The 23,217-nt window shown below is 41.0% G+C and overlaps 1 long non-coding RNA gene across 2 annotated transcripts; it reads left to right on the forward strand.

The window, feature by feature from the left end:
* Positions 1-1,523: 1,523 nt before the first annotated feature.
* Positions 1,524-22,698, forward strand: LOC147092248 (uncharacterized). Of its 2 annotated transcripts, XR_015075034.1 has the most exons (4): positions 1,524-6,043; positions 9,970-11,759; positions 15,687-17,474; positions 21,400-22,698. It is a non-coding gene; the product is annotated as an uncharacterized LOC147092248 (long non-coding RNA). The 2 variants fall into 2 exon arrangements; XR_015075033.1 differs by lacking the exon at positions 21,400-22,698 and having other exon boundaries at positions 15,687-20,374.
* Positions 22,699-23,217: the final 519 nt, after the last annotated feature.

Consider the following 23,217-nt stretch of genomic DNA (forward strand, 5'->3'; position numbering starts at 1 on the left):
TTCCACCGAGATCGCTTGCTGCCTTTCGGTAAGTCACGGACGAGGACACCATACTTTGCTAATGACAAATCCTGAATGGCCATAAGTGAGGTTTTCTCACAGAAAAGGATTTCTCTTTAGATACATAGTTGGTGTAGTCTGTTACTTCCGACGGGAGCACTGCGATCTGTTAAGACTCATGTGTGTTTGGAACTTGAGTTAACTTGTGTAACCTTTTGCTTCTTTTATCTTGACATTAAAAGGAGAAGGATACTGCCGGTTCAGGTTTCAAAACTATCGGACAAAGGGAGACAACAGAAAGGTCGCGACCAGGTTGAGTTCCGGAATATATGTGAGTGTACTGTGAAGGGATTAGCCTGAAGGATAGACACAGAAAGAAAGAAATAAGGGTACCAGAGGGCCTGTGAAGAGACTAGCTCGAAGGATAGGCAGAGAGTGCACAGTGACGTAATCTGTGAAGGGACTACCTAGTAATCCCGAAGGACAGATAGGCAGCTAGAGTAAGGATAAGTATAGAATAAGGATTCAGAAATAAAACACAACTGTTTTGTAAAATAACGCTTATATGCATATGTAAAATTTGTAAAGATTTAAAGGAAAACTGTTAGTGACTGAGTTGATCGACTAGGACAAGGAAGTGCCTGTCTCAAACGCGCAGCCTTAGACCGGTTGTTAAGAGGGGAAATCCCCCACGCGAAGGTCAGGACCCTGAAGTGGGCGGAGAGGCATAAAGGCACTTAGGATCGTGATACTCAGTCATTAGTTGTTAAAAGCTTGTAAAATAAGGCCTCGATCTGTAGAGCGTACCACGCAGATCGAGAAAACTGTCGGATTGTAATTTAGCTTTTGTAGAAAGCCTGCATAACTGTACTTATGTTATTTTATGTCTGAGTTCTTTTGTGTACCTGTTTGGACCTTCAAGTTATTCCTTAGTATTTTCTTGATTGTTATTATTGTATGTTATTGTTCATCGCTGTCAGCACTTTGGTCAGCCTGTAGGGGTCGTAAGAGGGTTGAGGGTAAAACTTGCGACCCAGAACAAGTGCAGCTAGTGGAAATTGAAAACTAACTAGGAAGGGAGCTGCACAAAAGAAAGGTCCCCGAAAGGGGAACCCCAGCTTTCCATATTTTTCAAAATTGTGGCCAATCATCCACAAATGATTTACCTAAATGGTCTAATTGGACCAAGAATGACAAATACCCATTCCCTATAGACGGAACCTTTAATTTAGACAGAATAACATGTCTAGAGAATTGCCTCGTAACTAGAGACCCGCAGAGAAAAAGAAAAAAAAGGAAGTTAATTGGTCAGCCTTCTCAGATTGGAAAAAGGAAGCAGAGAGGCGACACGAACGAAGTATAGAGGTTAGTAAACATAATAAAAAGAGGGATGAGATTAATCAGGAACAGAATAAACAACAAAAAGTTAAACAAATCAGGGTTGGCAGGGTCCACAAAATTTATCCGGAAACAGAAATACCCAAGCCCAGGTTTACACTCGTCCACAGACTAATTGGACAACTAGCAATCTCTGGGGAAAACAAAGTGGCCCAAACGAAGAGTTTGGACAAAATCCAAATTGTTCAGCATGACGTTACTTCGAGCCCACCCCAGACATTGCCCAGGAACAACAGGCTGTGGTACAATTGCCTGCAGTATCATTAAATTCTAAAGAAGAGCCATTTATAAATTTAAATATGAATGGAACACAAGTTCCATTTTTTGGTAGACACTGGAGCAACTAATTCGGTCTTGACTAAACAATATGCAGTAGGAGCACCTTGTATCAATCAGAGTGTCAAGTGTGTAGGACTTTCAGGAACAACCCAGACTATGGTATGGCCCACTCCATTGGATGTACAGATGAAAGACTTTCATGAACAGCATGCATTCTTATTATCTGAAGACGTTCCCATCAACTTATTAGGAAGAGATTTGCTGTGTAAAATGAAAGCAGTGATATCATGTATGGAAAAAGGACTGAAGGTATATGTTCCAACTGACAGATGTGGGATGTACCCATTGCAGGTCCACAATTCTCCTATTTTGTATTGTTGAACTAATCATGATGACAACCTCAGTAAACAATTACTGATGGCTGTGGGAGCATTGCAGTATGCCACAAGATCAGTATCAGAATACCAGAAGCAGTTTAATTTAGGACATTGGCATGATAAATTGCATTGTATAGCCTATTATGACAAAACGGGAGAAGATCTAGAAGTGGCAATTAATTACAAGCCCTTTCTGCATCAGAAATATTCACTTAAAATCCGAAGAATTTTAATTGGGCAAGAAGGAATAGCGTCACCAATCTTGTTGACCCAAACAGCATGGGAATCATTCAGGGTAAAAGACTCTAAGCCACACTGTACACTAGCAGTGGCGCATGAATTCAAACCTTCTGATCTAGGACAGATGGTCCTACGCCTATCAAAAGCTGCAGTTCAACAGGAGTGGAGAATAAGTCAGGGTTGGTTCAAGACCTAAGAGCAGTTAACGAGTCTGTTCTCCCTGCCTACCCGGTGGTCCCAAACCCAGCCACCATCCTGACCAGTATACCTCCTAATGCAAGGTATTATACGGTCATTGATCTCTGCTCAGCCTTCTTCAGCATTCCTATTCACCAAGATTCCCAGTTCCTGTTTGCCTTCACGTTCAAAGGAACCCAATACACATGGACCAGGCTGCCACAAGGCTATACAGAAAGCTAAACTCTCTTTCCGCAGTGCCTCAAACATGATTTACAGAACATTGTCTTAACCGATGGGTTAACCCTCATGCAATTAGCAGGTCGTCTACTTACTGTATCACCTACCCAAGAGGCATTGTGAATCAGTGACTCAGCTTATCACTAAGCCTCGTATAGACATTGTAGAAACTCCTCTGGACAATAGCGATTTTATATTTTGTGTGGATGGATCAGCCCTCAGAGACGAAAAGGGCTCGCAAAAAAAGTGAATATGCCATTTCCAATGATCATTCAATTATCCAAGTATGCTGACTACCATCTTTCTTTTCAGCACAACAAGCAGAACTGTTTGCCGTTACAAGAGCATGTATTTTAGCTACAGGAAAATCAGTGAATATTTATATTGACTCTCGGTATGCATTTGGAGTCACTCATAATTGTGGTCAAATTTGGAAACTTAGAGGATTCCTGACTTCATCAGGATCTACAGTTAAAAATGCTGAACAAATTGATAACCTTTTAAAGGCTCTCCAGTGTCCAAAAAAAAAAAAATTGCTGTTATTAAATGCAAAGCACATACAGGCAATCAAGACCAGGCTTCTTTGGGCAATGATAGGGTGGATCGAGCAGCTAAGGCTGCTGCTCTTTCTGATACAGGGTCACAAGTGTCTGCATATGTTCTTAGAAATCAAGATCCAGACAATCCCCCACCCACAATTGATGACGTTTTGGCCTATCAATTACAGGCCAGTCCGGACGAAGTGTTAGCTTGGGTGAATGATTCTTGTTTTAAAACACCCGAAGGGGTATGGGTTCACCAGGATGGCCGTATGGTGGCTCCTAAATCTTTAAGTCCATGGATTGCCCGATGCGTTAACATGTTCACGCATGCGGGCAAAGGGGGGATGGCAGACTATATTAATCAAACATGGTATGCACCAGGAATTATGACAATTACAAAACAAATTAGTGAACAATGCATTACCTGCCAAACAATGAACCCAGGTAAAACGGAAAAGGTACAGGCTGCCTCCCACCCAAATCCAACAAGACCCTTTGTACATTTACAGATGGATTTTATTGAATTACCGGTATGTTTAGGATTTAAGTATGTATTAGTTATTGTAGATGTGTTTTCACGATGGATTGAAGCCTTTCCATGTAAAAAAAAAATGATGCAGTTACTGTTGCAAAATGTTTGTTAAAAGAAATTGTACCACGATTTGGTATACCTGCACAACTTTCAAGTGACAATGGACTTCTACTGCAGCTATCATCCAGAGTCAGCGGGACTGGTAGAAAAATATAATGGTATGCTGAAGAATAAACTTTCTAAACTTTGCAATGAAACTGGACTTAAATGGGTCGAACTATTACCCCTAGCATTGATGATAATGCGAGCAGCAACTAACAGGACAACCGACTATCGCCACATGAGATTGTTATGGGACGACCCCTAAGACTGCCATTTTCAGCGTCACTTACGGTTAAGCAAATGGACATCCATAAAATGGATGAGAACATGTTAAACTATTGTATTGCATTAACTAGATGTATTTCCAGCTTTCACCAGCAGGTAAAAGAGGCGCAAACGGAACCAGCGGAAGGAAGGTGCCATAACTTGGAGCCAGGAGATAACGTATACGTAAAGGTCTTCAAAAGAAAGAACGGACTACAACCACGCTTTGAAGGGCCATACCAAGTACTCCTGACAACGAACACAGCTGTTAAAAATAAGGAAAGACCGACCTGGATACACGCATCCCATTGCAAGAAAGCACCAGATGGGGACATTTAAAAAAAAAAGACTTGAGACGATGAAATTATTGTTCACGCTGTATGTGCTCATTGAGATGGTATACGTAAACTGTCAGAGATATATTGAAGAACCCCGAAAGAAACGAGAATTACATGTTAACACTTTTCTGTATATGGCTTACGAGCATGCTAAGGATAGTGGTAGATCTAGTTGCTGGGTCTGTGCCCATATACCCATTCACACCACAGGAGGAATCCCACTAAGATCTATTCCCTTTAATATTTCCGAAACAGCAGAATGGATCATAAGGCGAAATAGTTCAGGCAACCCAGACAGAACCATGGATATGATTCAGTGGAGATCAGCAGGTTATAATCTGACCACCTTCCAGGGATGGTATCAACCCAATTATAACCATACAGGTATTATCCCGGGGATGGTCAAAACGGAAATGAAGTCGGTATCCTTAGGCCAAAATTTAAATTTGGCACGAGGACCGACAAAAGGGACTGAAAGAATTAATGTGGGCTATATTGTCCTAGGTAGGACAAAATGGGGGAATGTAGAAGTGCATCAGCATAGAAATATATATCCACACATATTAGTATAAAATAAGCACACATACTCTCTTATATTAAAATGGAGTCTGGAACAGTTTCAACAGGCCAAAATGGCTTCACACAGTATAACATAAGGGGAAATGGGCAGGCCCATATTAGGAAGCGGTTTAAGGAAGAGGGTGTGACTCCTTTGTAGCTTGCAGGCTAAGCAGTTCCAGTAAACAAGATAAGCTTAGCAGAACAAAAAGCATGATAACCGAAGGACATGTACTGTAAACATTCATATGAATGTCCAGAACCAAAGTGAGAGACAAACAGTCTCCATTGTATAAAATTAATTAACTTTATCTAAAGGTATTCCTGCATCATGATTTTTGATTATCTATTGGCTAACCTTATCTTAAGACACCGAGGCTCTGCTGACCCTTTAGTCATCTTCTTGTTGACCTTAAACATTCCTTACTCATCTCTTTTTAATGTTATTAATTGTGTCTCTCAATACTATACCATGTGATAAAAGGTTTTGATCTTTGTGTATAAAAAGAGGTGTTTTTGTCCATGTATTCGGAGAAGTCACGATAGCCTTTGCCTACGTGATTGCTCCCCTTGCTAGCAAGTAGTTAAATAAAGTCTGCCTTTGACGGTCACTTTGTTTCACAGAGTCTTATTGAACAGTCGAAACTTCGACAGTTTCTTGGAGGTTCCACCGAGATCGCTTGCTGCCTTTCGGTAAGTCACGGACGAGGACACCATACTTTGCTAATGACAAATCCTGAATGGCCATAAGTGAGGTTTTCTCACAGAAAAGGATTTCTCTTTAGATACATAGTTGGTGTAGTCTGTTACTTCCGACGGGAGCACTGCGATCTGTTAAGACTCATGTGTGTTTGGAACTTGAGTTAACTTGTGTAACCTTTTGCTTCTTTTATCTTGACATTAAAAGGAGAAGGATACTGCCGGTTCAGGTTTCAAAACTATCGGACAAAGGGAGACAACAGAAAGGTCGCGACCAGGTTGAGTTCCGGAATATATGTGAGTGTACTGTGAAGGGATTAGCCTGAAGGATAGACACAGAAAGAAAGAAATAAGGGTACCAGAGGGCCTGTGAAGAGACTAGCTCGAAGGATAGGCAGAGAGTGCACAGTGGCGTAATCTGTGAAGGGACTACCTAGTAATCCCGAAGGACAGATAGGCAGCTAGAGTAAGGATAAGTATAGAATAAGGATTCAGAAATAAAACACAACTGTTTTGTAAAATAACGCTTATATGCATATGTAAAATTTGTAAAGATTTAAAGGAAAACTGTTAGTGACTGAGTTGATCGACTAGGACAAGGAAGTGCCTGTCTCAAACGCGCAGCCTTAGACCGGTTGTTAAGAGGGGAAATCCCCCACGCGAAGGTCAGGACCCTGAAGTGGGCGGAGAGGCATAAAGGCACTTAGGATCGTGATACTCAGTCATTAGTTGTTAAAAGCTTGTAAAATAAGGCCTCGATCTGTAGAGCGTACCACGCAGATCGAGAAAACTGTCGGATTGTAATTTAGCTTTTGTAGAAAGCCTGCATAACTGTACTTATGTTATTTTATGTCTGAGTTCTTTTGTGTACCTGTTTGGACCTTCAAGTTATTCCTTAGTATTTTCTTGATTGTTATTATTGTATGTTATTGTTCATCGCTGTCAGCACTTTGGTCAGCCTGTAGGGGTCGTAAGAGGGTTGAGGGTAAAACTTGCGACCCAGAACAAGTGCAGCTAGTGGAAATTGAAAACTAACTAGGATGGGAGCTGCACAAAAGAAAGGTCCCCGAAAGGGGAACCCCAGCTTTCCATATTTTTCAAAATTGTGGCCGATCATCCACAAATGATTTACCTAAATGGTCTAATTGGACCAAGAATGACAAATACCCATTCCCTATAGACGGAACCTTTAATTTAGACAGAATAACATCTCTAGAGAATTGCCTCGTAACTAGAGGCCCGCAGAGAAAAAGAAAAAAAAAAGGAAGTTAATTGGTCAGCCTTCTCAGATTGGAAAAAGGAAGCAGAGAGGCGACGCGAACGAAGTATAGAAGTTAGTAAACATAATAAAAAGAGGGATGAGATTAATCAGGAACAGAATAAACAACAAAAAGTTAAACAAATCAGGGTTGGCGGGGTCCACAAAATTTATCCGGAAACAGAAATACCCAAGCCCAGGTTCACACTCGTCCACAGACTAATTGGACAACTAGCAATCCCTGGGGAAAACAAAGTGGCCCAAACGAAGAGTTTGGACAAAATCCAAATTGTTCAGCATGACGTTACTTCGAGCCCACCCCAGACATTGCCCAGGAACAACAGGCTGTGGTACAATTGCCTGCAGTATCATTAAATTCTAAAGAAGAGCCATTTATAAATTTAAATATGAATGGAACACAAGTTCCATTTTTTGGTAGACACTGGAGCAACTAATTCGGTCTTGACTAAACAATATGCAGTAGGAGCACCTTGTATCAATCAGAGTGTCAAGTGTGTAGGACTTTCAGGAACAACCCAGACTATGGTATGGCCCACTCCATTGGATGTACAGATGAAAGACTTTCATGAACAGCATGCATTCTTATTATCTGAAGACGTTCCCATCAACTTATTAGGAAGAGATTTGCTGTGTAAAATGAAAGCAGTGATATCATGTATGGAAAAAGGACTGAAGGTATATGTTCCAACTGACAGATGTGGGATGTACCCATTGCAGGTCCACAATTCTCCTATTTTGTATTGTTGAACTAATCATGATGACAACCTCAGTAAACAATTACTGATGGCTGTGGGAGCATTGCAGTATGCCACAAGATCAGTATCAGAATACCAGAAGCAGTTTAATTTAGGACATTGGCATGATAAATTGCATTGTATAGCCTATTATGACAAAACGGGAGAAGATCTAGAAGTGGCAATTAATTACAAGCCCTTTCTGCATCAGAAATATTCACTTAAAATCCGAAGAATTTTAATTGGGCAAGAAGGAATAGCGTCACCAATCTTGTTGACCCAAACAGCATGGGAATCATTCAGGGTAAAAGACTCTAAGCCACACTGTACACTAGCAGTGGCGCATGAATTCAAACCTTCTGATCTAGGACAGATGGTCCTACGCCTATCAAAAGCTGCAGTTCAACAGGAGTGGAGAATAAGTCAGGGTTGGTTCAAGACCTAAGAGCAGTTAACGAGTCTGTTCTCCCTGCCTACCCGGTGGTCCCAAACCCAGCCACCATCCTGACCAGTATACCTCCTAATGCAAGGTATTATACGGTCATTGATCTCTGCTCAGCCTTCTTCAGCATTCCTATTCACCAAGATTCCCAGTTCCTGTTTGCCTTCACGTTCAAAGGAACCCAATACACATGGACCAGGCTGCCACAAGGCTACACAGAAAGCTAAACTCTCTTTCCGCAGAGCCTCAAACATGATTTACAGAACATTGTCTTAACCGATGGGTTAACCCTCATGCAATTAGCAGGTCGTCTACTTACTGTATCACCTACCCAAGAGGCATTGTGAATCAGTGACTCAGCTTATCACTAAGCCTCGTATAGACATTGTAGAAACTCCTCTGGACAATAGCGATTTTATATTTTGTGTGGATGGATCAGCCCTCAGAGATGAAAAGGGCTCGCAAAAAAAGTGAATATGCCATTTCCAATGATCATTCAATTATCCAAGTATGCTGACTACCATCTTTCTTTTCAGCACAACAAGCAGAACTGTTTGCCGTTACAAGAGCATGTATTTTAGCTACAGGAAAATCAGTGAATATTTATATTGACTCTCGGTATGCATTTGGAGTCACTCATAATTGTGGTCAAATTTGGAAACTAAGAGGATTCCTGACTTCATCAGGATCTACAGTTAAAAATGCTGAACAAATTGATAACCTTTTAAAGGCTCTCCAGTGTCCAAAAAAAAAAAAATTGCTGTTATTAAATGCAAAGCACATACAGGCAATCAAGACCAGGCTTCTTTGGGCAATGATAGGGCGGATCGAGCAGCTAAGGCTGCTGCTCTTTCTGATACAGGGTCACAAGTGTCTGCATATGTTCTTAGAAATCAAGATCCAGACAATCCCCCACCCACAATTGATGACGTTTTGGCCTATCAATTACAGGCCAGTCCGGACGAAGTGTTAGCTTGGGTGAATGATTCTTGTTTTAAAACACCCGAAGGGGTATGGGTTCACCAGGATGGCCGTATGGTGGCTCCTAAATCTTTAAGTCCATGGATTGCCCGATGCGTTAACATGTTCACGCATGCGGGCAAAGGGGGGATGGCAGACTATATTAATCAAACATGGTATGCACCAGGAATTATGACAATTACAAAACAAATTAGTGAACAATGCATTACCTGCCAAACAATGAACCCAGGTAAAACGGAAAAGGTACAGGCTGCCTCCCACCCAAATCCAACAAGACCCTTTGTACATTTACAGATGGATTTTATTGAATTACCGGTATGTTTAGGATTTAAGTATGTATTAGTTATTGTAGATGTGTTTTCACGATGGATTGAAGCCTTTCCATGTAAAAAAAAAATGATGCAGTTACTGTTGCAAAATGTTTGTTAAAAGAAATTGTACCACGATTTGGTATACCTGCACAACTTTCAAGTGACAATGGACTTCTACTGCAGCTATCATCCAGAGTCAGCGGGACTGGTAGAAAAATATAATGGTATGCTGAAGAATAAACTTTCTAAACTTTGCAATGAAACTGGACTTAAATGGGTCGAACTATTACCCCTAGCATTGATGATAATGCGAGCAGCAACTAACAGGACAACCGACTATCGCCACATGAGATTGTTATGGGACGACCCCTAAGACTGCCATTTTCAGCGTCACTTACGGTTAAGCAAATGGACATCCATAAAATGGATGAGAACATGTTAAACTATTGTATTGCATTAACTAGATGTATTTCCAGCTTTCACCAGCAGGTAAAAGAGGCGCAAACGGAACCAGCGGAAGGAAGGTGCCATAACTTGGAGCCAGGAGATAACGTATACGTAAAGGTCTTCAAAAGAAAGAACGGACTACAACCACGCTTTGAAGGGCCATACCAAGTACTCCTGACAACGAACACAGCTGTTAAAAACAAGGAAAGACCGACCTGGATACACGCATCCCATTGCAAGAAAGCACCAGACGGGGACATTTAAAAAAAAAAAAGACTTGAGACGATGAAATTATTGTTCACGCTGTATGTGCTCATTGAGATGGTATACGTAAACTGTCAGAGATATATTGAAGAACCCCGAAAGAAACGAGAATTACATGTTAACACGTTTCTGTATATGCCTTACGAGCATGCTAAGGATAGTGGTAGATCTAGTTGCTGGGTCTGTGTCCATATACCCATTCACACCACAGGAGGAATCCCACTAAGATCTATTCCCTTTAATATTTCCGAAACAGCAGAATGGATCATAAGGCGAAATAGTTCAGGCAACCCAGACAGAACCATGGATATGATTCAGTGGAGATCAGCAGGTTATAATCTGACCACCTTCCAGGGATGGTATCAACCCAATTATAACCATACAGGTATTATCCCGGGGATGGTCAAAACGGAAATGAAGTCGGTATCCTTAGGCCAAAATTTAAATTTGGCACGAGGACCGACAAAAGGGACTGAAAGAATTAATGTGGGCTATATTGTCCTAGGTAGGACAAAATGGGGGAATGTAGAAGTGCATCAGCATAGAAATATATATCCACACATATTAGTATAAAATAAGCACACATACTCTCTTATATTAAAATGGAGTCTGGAACTGTTTCAACAGGCCAAAATGGCTTCACACAGTATAACATAAGGGGAAATGGGCAGGCCCATATTAGGAAGCGGTTTAAGGAAGAGGGTGTGACTCCTTTGTAGCTTGCAGGCTAAGCAGTTCCAGTAAACAAGATAAGCTTAGCAGAACAAAAAGCATGATAACCGAAGGACATGTACTGTAAACATTCATATGAATGTCCAGAACCAAAGTGAGAGACAAACCGTCTCCATTGTATAAAATTAATTAACTTTATCTAAAGGTATTCCTGCATCATGATTTTTGATTATCTATTGGCTAACCTTATCTTAAGACACCGAGGCTCTGCTGACCCTTTAGTCATCTTCTTGTTGACCTTAAACATTCCTTACTCATCTCTTTTTAATGTTATTAATTGTGTCTCTCAATACTATACCATGTGATAAAAGGTTTTGATCTTTGTGTATAAAAAGAGGTGTTTTTGTCCATGTATTCGGAGAAGTCACGATAGCCTTTGCCTACGTGATTGCTCCCCTTGCTAGCAAGTAGTTAAATAAAGTCTGCCTTTGACGGTCACTTTGTTTCACAGAGTCTTATTGAACAGTCGAAACTTCGACAGTTTCTTGGAGGTTCCACCGAGATCGCTTGCTGCCTTTCGGTAAGTCACGGACGAGGACACCATACTTTGCTAATGACAAATCCTGAATGGCCATAAGTGAGGTTTTCTCACAGAAAAGGATTTCTCTTTAGATACATAGTTGGTGTAGTCTGTTACTTCCGACGGGAGCACTGCGATCTGTTAAGACTCATGTGTGTTTGGAACTTGAGTTAACTTGTGTAACCTTTTGCTTCTTTTATCTTGACATTAAAAGGAGAAGGATACTGCCGGTTCAGGTTTCAAAACTATCGGACAAAGGGAGACAACAGAAAGGTCGCGACCAGGTTGAGTTCCGGAATATATGTGAGTGTACTGTGAAGGGATTAGCCTGAAGGATAGACACAGAAAGAAAGAAATAAGGGTACCAGAGGGCCTGTGAAGAGACTAGCTCGAAGGATAGGCAGAGAGTGCACAGTGACGTAATCTGTGAAGGGACTACCTAGTAATCCCGAAGGACAGATAGGCAGTTAGAGTAAGGATAAGTATAGAATAAGGATTCAGAAATAAAACACAACTGTTTTGTAAAATAACGCTTATATGCATATGTAAAATTTGTAAAGATTTAAAGGAAAACTGTTAGTGACTGAGTTGATCGACTAGGACAAGGAAGTGCCTGTCTCAAACGCGCAGCCTTAGACCGGTTGTTAAGAGGGGAAATCCCCCACGCGAAGGTCAGGACCCTGAAGTGGGCGGAGAGGCATAAAGGCACTTAGGATCGTGATACTCAGTCATTAGTTGTTAAAAGCTTGTAAAATAAGGCCTCGATCTGTAGAGCGTACCACGCAGATCGAGAAAACTGTCGGATTGTAATTTAGCTTTTGTAGAAAGCCTGCATAACTGTACTTATGTTATTTTATGTCTGAGTTCTTTTGTGTACCTGTTTGGACCTTCAAGTTATTCCTTAGTATTTTTTTGATTGTTATTATTGTATGTTATTGTTCATCGCTGTCAGCACTTTGGTCAGCCTGTAGGGGTCGTAAGAGGGTTGAGGGTAAAACTTGCGACCCAGAACAAGTGCAGCTAGTGGAAATTGAAAACTAACTAGGATGGGAGCTGCACAAAAGAAAGGTCCCCGAAAGGGGAACCCCAGCTTTCCATATTTTTCAAAATTGTGGCCGATCATCCACAAATGATTTACCTAAATGGTCTAATTGGACCAAGAATGACAAATACCCATTCCCTATAGACGGAACCTTTAATTTAGACAGAATAACATGTCTAGAGAATTGCCTCGTAACTAGAGACCCGCAGAGAAAAAGAAAAAAAAAAGGAAGTTAATTGGTCAGCCTTCTCAGATTGGAAAAAGGAAGCAGAGAGGCGACGCGAACGAAGTATAGAAGTTAGTAAACATAATAAAAAGAGGGATGAGATTAATCAGGAACAGAATAAACAACAAAAAGTTAAACAAATCAGGGTTGGCAGGGTCCACAAAATTTATGCGGAAACAGAAATACCCAAGCCCAGGTTAACACTCGTCCACAGACTAATTGGACAACTAGCAATCCCTGGGGAAAACAAAGTGGCCCAAACGAAGAGTTTGGACAAAATCCAAATTGTTCAGCATGACGTTACTTCGAGCCCACCCCAGACATTGCCCAGGAACAACAGGCTGTGGTACAATTGCCTGCAGTATCATTAAATTCTAAAGAAGAGCCATTTATAAATTTAAATATGAATGGAACACAAGTTCCATTTTTTGGTAGACACTGGAGCAACTAATTCGGTCTTGACTAAACAATATGCAGTAGGAGCACCTTGTATCAATCAGAGTGTCAAGTGTGTAGGACTTTCAGGAACAACCCAGACTATGGTATGGCCCACTCCATTGGATGTACAGATGAAAGACTTTCATGAACAGCATGCATTCTTATTATCTGAAGACGTTCCCATCAACTTATTAGGAAGAGATTTGCTGTGTAAAATGAAAGCAGTGATATCATGTATGGAAAAAGGACTGAAGGTATATGTTCCAACTGACAGATGTGGGATGTACCCATTGCAGGTCCACAATTCTCCTATTTTGTATTGTTGAACTAATCATGATGACAACCTCAGTAAACAATTACTGATGGCTGTGGGAGCATTGCAGTATGCCACAAGATCAGTATCAGAATACCAGAAGCAGTTTCATTTTGGACATTGGCATGATAAATTGCATTGTATAGCCTATTATGACAAAACGGGAGAAGATCTAGAAGTGGCAATTAATTACAAGCCCTTTCTGCATCAGAAATATTCACTTAAAATCCGAAGAATTTTAATTGGGCAAGAAGGAATAGCGTCACCAATCTTGTTGACCCAAACAGCATGGGAATCATTCAGGGTAAAAGACTCTAAGCCACACTGTACACTAGCAGTGGCGCATGAATTCAAACCTTCTGATCTAGGACAGATGGTCCTACGCCTATCAAAAGCTGCAGTTCAACAGGAGTGGAGAATAAGTCAGGGTTGGTTCAAGACCTAAGAGCAGTTAACGAGTCTGTTCTCCCTGCCTACCCGGTGGTCCCAAACCCAGCCACCATCCTGACCAGTATACCTCCTAATGCAAGGTATTATACGGTCATTGATCTCTGCTCAGCCTTCTTCAGCATTCCTATTCACCAAGATTCCCAGTTCCTGTTTGCCTTCACGTTCAAAGGAACCCAATACACATGGACCAGGCTGCCACAAGGCTATACAGAAAGCTAAACTCTCTTTCCGCAGTGCCTCAAACATGATTTACAGAACATTGTCTTAACCGATGGGTTAACCCTCATGCAATTAGCAGGTCGTCTACTTACTGTATCACCTACCCAAGAGGCATTGTGAATCAGTGACTCAGCTTATCACTAAGCCTCGTATAGACATTGTAGAAACTCCTCTGGACAATAGCGATTTTATATTTTGTGTGGATGGATCAGCCCTCAGAGACGAAAAGGGCTCGCAAAAAAAGTGAATATGCCATTTCCAATGATCATTCAATTATCCAAGTATGCTGACTACCATCTTTCTTTTCAGCACAACAAGCAGAACTGTTTGCCGTTACAAGAGCATGTATTTTAGCTACAGGAAAATCAGTGAATATTTATATTGACTCTCGGTATGCATTTGGAGTCACTCATAATTGTGGTCAAATTTGGAAACTTAGAGGATTCCTGACTTCATCAGGATCTACAGTTAAAAATGCTGAACAAATTGATAACCTTTTAAAGGCTCTCCAGTGTCCAAAAAAAAAAAAATTGCTGTTATTAAATGCAAAGCACATACAGGCAATCAAGACCAGGCTTCTTTGGGCAATGATAGGGCGGATCGAGCAGCTAAGGCTGCTGCTCTTTCTGATACAGGGTCACAAGTGTCTGCATATGTTCTTAGAAATCAAGATCCAGACAATCCCCCACCCACAATTGATGACGTTTTGGCCTATCAATTACAGGCCAGTCCGGACGAAGTGTTAGCTTGGGTGAATGATTCTTGTTTTAAAACACCCGAAGGGGTATGGGTTCACCAGGATGGCCGTATGGTGGCTCCTAAATCTTTAAGTCCATGGATTGCCCGATGCGTTAACATGTTCACGCATGCGGGCAAAGGGGGGATGGCAGACTATATTAATCAAACATGGTATGCACCAGGAATTATGACAATTACAAAACAAATTAGTGAACAATGCATTACCTGCCAAACAATGAACCCAGGTAAAACGGAAAAGGTACAGGCTGCCTCCCACCCAAATCCAACAAGACCCTTTGTACATTTACAGATGGATTTTATTGAATTACCGGTATGTTTAGGATTTAAGTATGTATTAGTTATTGTAGATGTGTTTTCACGATGGATTGAAGCCTTTCCATGTAAAAAAAAAATGATGCAGTTACTGTTGCAAAATGTTTGTTAAAAGAAATTGTACCACGATTTGGTATACCTGCACAACTTTCAAGTGACAATGGACTTCTACTGCAGCTATCATCCAGAGTCAGCGGGACTGGTAGAAAAATATAATGGTATGCTGAAGAATAAACTTTCTAAACTTTGCAATGAAACTGGACTTAAATGGGTCGAACTATTACCCCTAGCATTGATGATAATGCGAGCAGCAACTAACAGGACAACCGGACTATCGCCACATGAGATTGTTATGGGACGACCCCTAAGACTGCCATTTTCAGCGTCACTTACGGTTAAGCAAATGGACATCCATAAAATGGATGAGAACATGTTAAACTATTGTATTGCATTAACTAGATGTATTTCCAGCTTTCACCAGCAGGTAAAAGAGGCGCAAACGGAACCAGCGGAAGGAAGGTGCCATAACTTGGAGCCAGGAGATAACGTATACGTAAAGGTCTTCAAAAGAAAGAACGGACTACAACCACGCTTTGAAGGGCCATACCAAGTACTCCTGACAACGAACACAGCTGTTAAAAACAAGGAAAGACCGACCTGGATACACGCATCCAATTGCAAGAAAGCACCAGACGGGGACATTTAAAAAAAAAAGACTTGAGACGATGAAATTATTGTTCACGCTGTATGTGCTCATTGAGATGGTATACGTAAACTGTCAGAGATATATTGAAGAACCCCGAAAGAAACGAGAATTACATGTTAACACGTTTCTGTATATGCCTTACGAGCATGCTAAGGATAGTGGTAGATCTAGTTGCTGGGTCTGTGTCCATATACCCATTCACACCACAGGAGGAATCCCACTAAGATCTATTCCCTTTAATATTTCCGAAACAGCAGAATGGATCATAAGGCGAAATAGTTCAGGCAACCCAGACAGAACCATGGATATGATTCAGTGGAGATCAGCAGGTTATAATCTGACCACCTTCCAGGGATGGTATCAACCCAATTATAACCATACAGGTATTATCCCGGGGATGGTCAAAACGGAAATGAAGTCGGTATCCTTAGGCCAAAATTTAAATTTGGCACGAGGACCGACAAAAGGGACTGAAAGAATTAATGTGGGCTATATTGTCCTAGGTAGGACAAAATGGGGGAATGTAGAAGTGCATCAGCATAGAAATATATATCCACACATATTAGTATAAAATAAGCACACATACTCTCTTATATTAAAATGGAGTCTGGAACTGTTTCAACAGGCCAAAATGGCTTCACACAGTATAACATAAGGGGAAATGGGCAGGCCCATATTAGGAAGCGGTTTAAGGAAGAGGGTGTGACTCCTTTGTAGCTTGCAGGCTAAGCAGTTCCAGTAAACAAGATAAGCTTAGCAGAACAAAAAGCATGATAACCGAAGGACATGTACTGTAAACATTCATATGAATGTCCAGAACCAAAGTGAGAGACAAACCGTCTCCATTGTATAAAATTAATTAACTTTATCTAAAGGTATTCCTGCATCATGATTTTTGATTATCTATTGGCTAACCTTATCTTAAGACACCGAGGCTCTGCTGACCCTTTAGTCATCTTCTTGTTGACCTTAAACATTCCTTACTCATCTCTTTTTAATGTTATTAATTGTGTCTCTCAATACTATACCATGTGATAAAAGGTTTTGATCTTTGTGTATAAAAAGAGGTGTTTTTGTCCATGTATTCGGAGAAGTCACGATAGCCTTTGCCTACGTGATTGCTCCCCTTGCTAGCAAGTAGTTAAATAAAGTCTGCCTTTGACGGTCACTTTGTTTCACAGAGTCTTATTGAACAGTCGAAACTTCGACAGTTTCTTGGAGGTTCCACCGAGATCGCTTGCTGCCTTTCGGTAAGTCACGGACGAGGACACCATACTTTGCTAATGACAAATCCTGAATGGCCATAAGTGAGGTTTTCTCACAGAAAAGGATTTCTCTTTAGATACATAGTTGGTGTAGTCTGTTACTTCCGACGGGAGCACTGCGATCTGTTAAGACTCATGTGTGTTTGGAACTTGAGTTAACTTGTGTAACCTTTTGCTTCTTTTATCTTGACATTAAAAGGAGAAGGATACTGCCGGTTCAGGTTTCAAAACTATCGGACAAAGGGAGACAACAGAAAGGTCGCGACCAGGTTGAGTTCCGGAATATATGTGAGTGTACTGTGAAGGGATTAGCCTGAAGGATAGACACAGAAAGAAAGAAATAAGGGTACCAGAGGGCCTGTGAAGAGACTAGCTCGAAGGATAGGCAGAGAGTGCACAGTGACGTAATCTGTGAAGGGACTACCTAGTAATCCCGAAGGACAGATAGGCAGTTAGAGTAAGGATAAGTATAGAATAAGGATTCAGAAATAAAACACAACTGTTTTGTAAAATAACGCTTATATGCATATGTAAAATTTGTAAAGATTTAAAGGAAAACTGTTAGTGACTGAGTTGATCGACTAGGACAAGGAAGTGCCTGTCTCAAACGCGCAGCCTTAGACCGGTTGTTAAGAGGGGAAATCCCCCACGCGAAGGTCAGGACCCTGAAGTGGGCGGAGAGGCATAAAGGCACTTAGGATCGTGATACTCAGTCATTAGTTGTTAAAAGCTTGTAAAATAAGGCCTCGATCTGTAGAGCGTACCACGCAGATCGAGAAAACTGTCGGATTGTAATTTAGCTTTTGTAGAAAGCCTGCATAACTGTACTTATGTTATTTTATGTCTGAGTTCTTTTGTGTACCTGTTTGGACCTTCAAGTTATTCCTTAGTATTTTCTTGATTGTTATTATTGTATGTTATTGTTCATCGCTGTCAGCACTTTGGTCAGCCTGTAGGGGTCGTAAGAGGGTTGAGGGTAAAACTTGCGACCCAGAACAAGTGCAGCTAGTGGAAATTGAAAACTAACTAGGATGGGAGCTGCACAAAAGAAAGGTCCCCGAAAGGGGAACCCCAGCTTTCCATATTTTTCAAAATTGTGGCCGATCATCCACAAATGATTTACCTAAATGGTCTAATTGGACCAAGAATGACAAATACCCATTCCCTATAGACGGAACCTTTAATTTAGACAGAATAACATGTCTAGAGAATTGCCTCGTAACTAGAGACCCGCAGAGAAAAAGAAAAAAAAGGAAGTTAATTGGTCAGCCTTCTCAGATTGGAAAAAGGAAGCAGAGAGGCGACGCGAACGAAGTATAGAGGTTAGTAAACATAATAAAAAGAGGGATGAGATTAATCAGGAACAGAATAAACAACAAAAAGTTAAACAAATCAGGGTTGGCAGGGTCCACAAAATTTATCCGGAAACAGAAATACCCAAGCCCAGGTTCACACTCGTCCACAGACTAATTGGACAACTAGCAATCCCTGGGGAAAACAAAGTGGCCCAAACGAAGAGTTTGGACAAAATCCAAATTGTTCAGCATGACGTTACTTAGAGCCCACCCCAGACATTGCCCAGGAACAACAGGCTGTGGTACAATTGCCTGCAGTATCATTAAATTCTAAAGAAGAGCCATTTGTAAATTTAAATATGAATGGAACACAAGTTCCATTTTTTGGTAGACACTGGAGCAACTAATTCGGTCTTGACTAAACAATATGCAGTAGGAGCACCTTGTATCAATCAGAGTGTCAAGTGTGTAGGACTTTCAGGAACAACCCAGACTATGGTATGGCCCACTCCATTGGATGTACAGATGAAAGACTTTCATGAACAGCATGCATTCTTATTATCTGAAGACGTTCCCATCAACTTATTAGGAAGAGATTTGCTGTGTAAAATGAAAGCAGTGATATCATGTATGGAAAAAGGACTGAAGGTATATGTTCCAACTGACAGATGTGGGATGTACCCATTGCAGGTCCACAATTCTCCTATTTTGTATTGTTGAACTAATCATGATGACAACCTCAGTAAACAATTACTGATGGCTGTGGGAGCATTGCAGTATGCCACAAGATCAGTATCAGAATACCAGAAGCAGTTTAATTTAGGACATTGGCATGATAAATTGCATTGTATAGCCTATTATGACAAAACGGGAGAAGATCTAGAAGTGGCAATTAATTACAAGCCCTTTCTGCATCAGAAATATTCACTTAAAATCCGAAGAATTTTAATTGGGCAAGAAGGAATAGCGTCACCAATCTTGTTGACCCAAACAGCATGGGAATCATTCAGGGTAAAAGACTCTAAGCCACACTGTACACTAGCAGTGGCGCATGAATTCAAACCTTCTGATCTAGGACAGATGGTCCTACGCCTATCAAAAGCTGCAGTTCAACAGGAGTGGAGAATAAGTCAGGGTTGGTTCAAGACCTAAGAGCAGTTAACGAGTCTGTTCTCCCTGCCTACCCGGTGGTCCCAAACCCAGCCACCATCCTGACCAGTATACCTCCTAATGCAAGGTATTATACGGTCATTGATCTCTGCTCAGCCTTCTTCAGCATTCCTATTCACCAAGATTCCCAGTTCCTGTTTGCCTTCACGTTCAAAGGAACCCAATACACATGGACCAGGCTGCCACAAGGCTACACAGAAAGCTAAACTCTCTTTCCGCAGTGCCTCAAACATGATTTACAGAACATTGTCTTAACCGATGGGTTAACCCTCATGCAATTAGCAGGTCGTCTACTTACTGTATCACCTACCCAAGAGGCATTGTGAATCAGTGACTCAGCTTATCACTAAGCCTCGTATAGGCATGGTAGAAACTCCTCTGGACAATAGTGATTTTATATTTTGTGTGGATGGATCAGCCCTCAGAGACGAAAAGGGCTCGCAAAAAAAGTGAATATGCCATTTCCAATGATCATTCAATTATCCAAGTATGCTGACTACCATCTTTCTTTTCAGCACAACAAGCAGAACTGTTTGCCGTTACAAGAGCATGTATTTTAGCTACAGGAAAATCAGTGAATATTTATATTGACTCTCGGTATGCATTTGGAGTCACTCATAATTATGGTCAAATTTGGAAACTTAGAGGATTCCTGACTTCATCAGGATCTACAGTTAAAAATGCTGAACAAATTGATAACCTTTTAAAGGCTCTCCAGAGTCCAAAAAAAAAAAAATTGCTGTTATTAAATGCAAAGCACATACAGGCAATCAAGACCAGGCTTCTTTGGGCAATGATAGGGCGGATCGAGCAGCTAAGGCTGCTGCTCTTTCTGATACAGGGTCACAAGTGTCTGCATATGTTCTTAGAAATCAAGATCCAGACAATCCCCCACCCACAATTGATGACGTTTTGGCCTATCAATTACAGGCCAGTCCGGACGAAGTGTTAGCTTGGGTGAATGATTCTTGTTTTAAAACACCCGAAGGGGTATGGGTTCACCAGGATGGCCGTATGGTGGCTCCTAAATCTTTAAGTCCATGGATTGCCCGATGCGTTAACATGTTCACGCATGCGGGCAAAGGGGGGATGGCAGACTGTATTAATCAAACATAGTATGCACCAGGAATTATGACAATTACAAAACAAATTAGTGAACAATGCATTACCTGCCAAACAATGAACCCAGGTAAAACGGAAAAGGTACAGGCTGCCTCCCACCCAAATCCAACAAGACCCTTTGTACATTTACAGATGGATTTTATTGAATTACCGGTATGTTTAGGATTTAAGTATGTATTAGTTATTGTAGATGTGTTTTCACGATGGATTGAAGCCTTTCCATGTAAAAAAAAAATGATGCAGTTACTGTTGCAAAATGTTTGTTAAAAGAAATTGTACCACGATTTGGTATACCCGCACAACTTTCAAGTGACAATGGACTTCTACTGCAGCTATCATCCAGAGTCAGCGGGACTGGTAGAAAAATATAATGGTATGCTGAAGAATAAACTTTCTAAACTTTGCAATGAAACTGGACTTAAATGGGTCGAACTATTACCCCTAGCATTGATGATAATGCGAGCAGCAACTAACAGGACAACCGGACTATCGCCACAAGAGATTGTTATGGGACGACCCCTAAGACTGCCATTTTCAGCGTCACTTACGGTTAAGCAAATGGACATCCATAAAATGGATGAGAACATGTTAAACTATTGTATTGCATTAACTAGATGTATTTCCAGCTTTCACCAGCAGGTAAAAGAGGCGCAAACGGAACCAGCGGAAGGAAGGTGCCATAACTTGGAGCCAGGAGATAACGTATACGTAAAGGTCTTCAAAAGAAAGAACGGACTACAACCACGCTTTGAAGGGCCATACCAAGTACTCCTGACAACGAACACAGCTGTTAAAAACAAGGAAAGACCGACCTGGATACACGCATCCCATTGCAAGAAAGCACCAGACGGGGACATTTAAAAAAAAAAGACTTGAGACGATGAAATTATTGTTCACGCTGTATGTGCTCATTGAGATGGTATACGTAAACTGTCAGAGATATATTGAAGAACCCCGAAAGAAACGAGAATTACATGTTAACACGTTTCTGTATATGCCTTACGAGCATGCTAAGGATAGTGGTAGATCTAGTTGCTGGGTCTGTGTCCATATACCCATTCACACCACAGGAGGAATCCCACTAAGATCTATTCCCTTTAATATTTCCGAAACAGCAGAATGGATCATAAGGCGAAATAGTTCAGGCAACCCAGACAGAACCATGGATATGATTCAGTGGAGATCAGCAGGTTATAATCTGACCACCTTCCAGGGATGGTATCAACCCAATTATAACCATACAGGTATTATCCCGGGGATGGTCAAAACGGAAATGAAGTCGGTATCCTTAGGCCAAAATTTAAATTTGGCACGAGGACCGACAAAAGGGACTGAAAGAATTAATGTGGGCTATATTGTCCTAGGTAGGACAAAATGGGGGAATGTAGAAGTGCATCAGCATAGAAATATATATCCACACATATTAGTATAAAATAAGCACACATACTCTCTTATATTAAAATGGAGTCTGGAACAGTTTCAACAGGCCAAAATGGCTTCACACAGTATAACATAAGGGGAAATGGGCAGGCCCATATTAGGAAGCGGTTTAAGGAAGAGGGTGTGACTCCTTTGTAGCTTGCAGGCTAAGCAGTTCCAGTAAACAAGATAAGCTTAGCAGAACAAAAAGCATGATAACCGAAGGACATGTACTGTAAACATTCATATGAATGTCCAGAACCAAAGTGAGAGACAAACCGTCTCCATTGTATAAAATTAATTAACTTTATCTAAAGGTATTCCTGCATCATGATTTTTGATTATCTATTGGCTAACCTTATCTTAAGACACCGAGGCTCTGCTGACCCTTTAGTCATCTTCTTGTTGACCTTAAACATTCCTTACTCATCTCTTTTTAATGTTATTAATTGTGTCTCTCAATACTATACCATGTGATAAAAGGTTTTGATCTTTGTGTATAAAAAGAGGTGTCTTTGTCCATGTATTCGGAGAAGTCACGATAGCCTTTGCCTACGTGATTGCTCCCCTTGCTAGCAAGTAGTTAAATAAAGTCTGCCTTTGACGGTCACTTTGTTTCACAGAGTCTTATTGAACAGTCGAAACTTCGACAGTTTCTTGGAGGTTCCACCGAGATCGCTTGCTGCCTTTCGGTAAGTCACGGACGAGGACACCATACTTTGCTAATGACAAATCCTGAATGGCCATAAGTGAGGTTTTCTCACAGAAAAGGATTTCTCTTTAGATACATAGTTGGTGTAGTCTGTTACTTCCGACGGGAGCACTGCGATCTGTTAAGACTCATGTGTGTTTGGAACTTGAGTTAACTTGTGTAACCTTTTGCTTCTTTTATCTTGACATTAAAAGGAGAAGGATACTGCCGGTTCAGGTTTCAAAACTATCGGACAAAGGGAGACAACAGAAAGGTCGCGACCAGGTTGAGTTCCGGAATATATGTGAGTGTACTGTGAAGGGATTAGCCTGAA

Source organism: Somniosus microcephalus, unplaced genomic scaffold (genome assembly GCF_052327205.1).
Source record: "Somniosus microcephalus isolate GS21.2 unplaced genomic scaffold, FLI_Smic_1.0 unresolved_chr2, whole genome shotgun sequence".
NCBI classification, from domain to species: domain Eukaryota; kingdom Metazoa; phylum Chordata; class Chondrichthyes; order Squaliformes; family Somniosidae; genus Somniosus; species Somniosus microcephalus.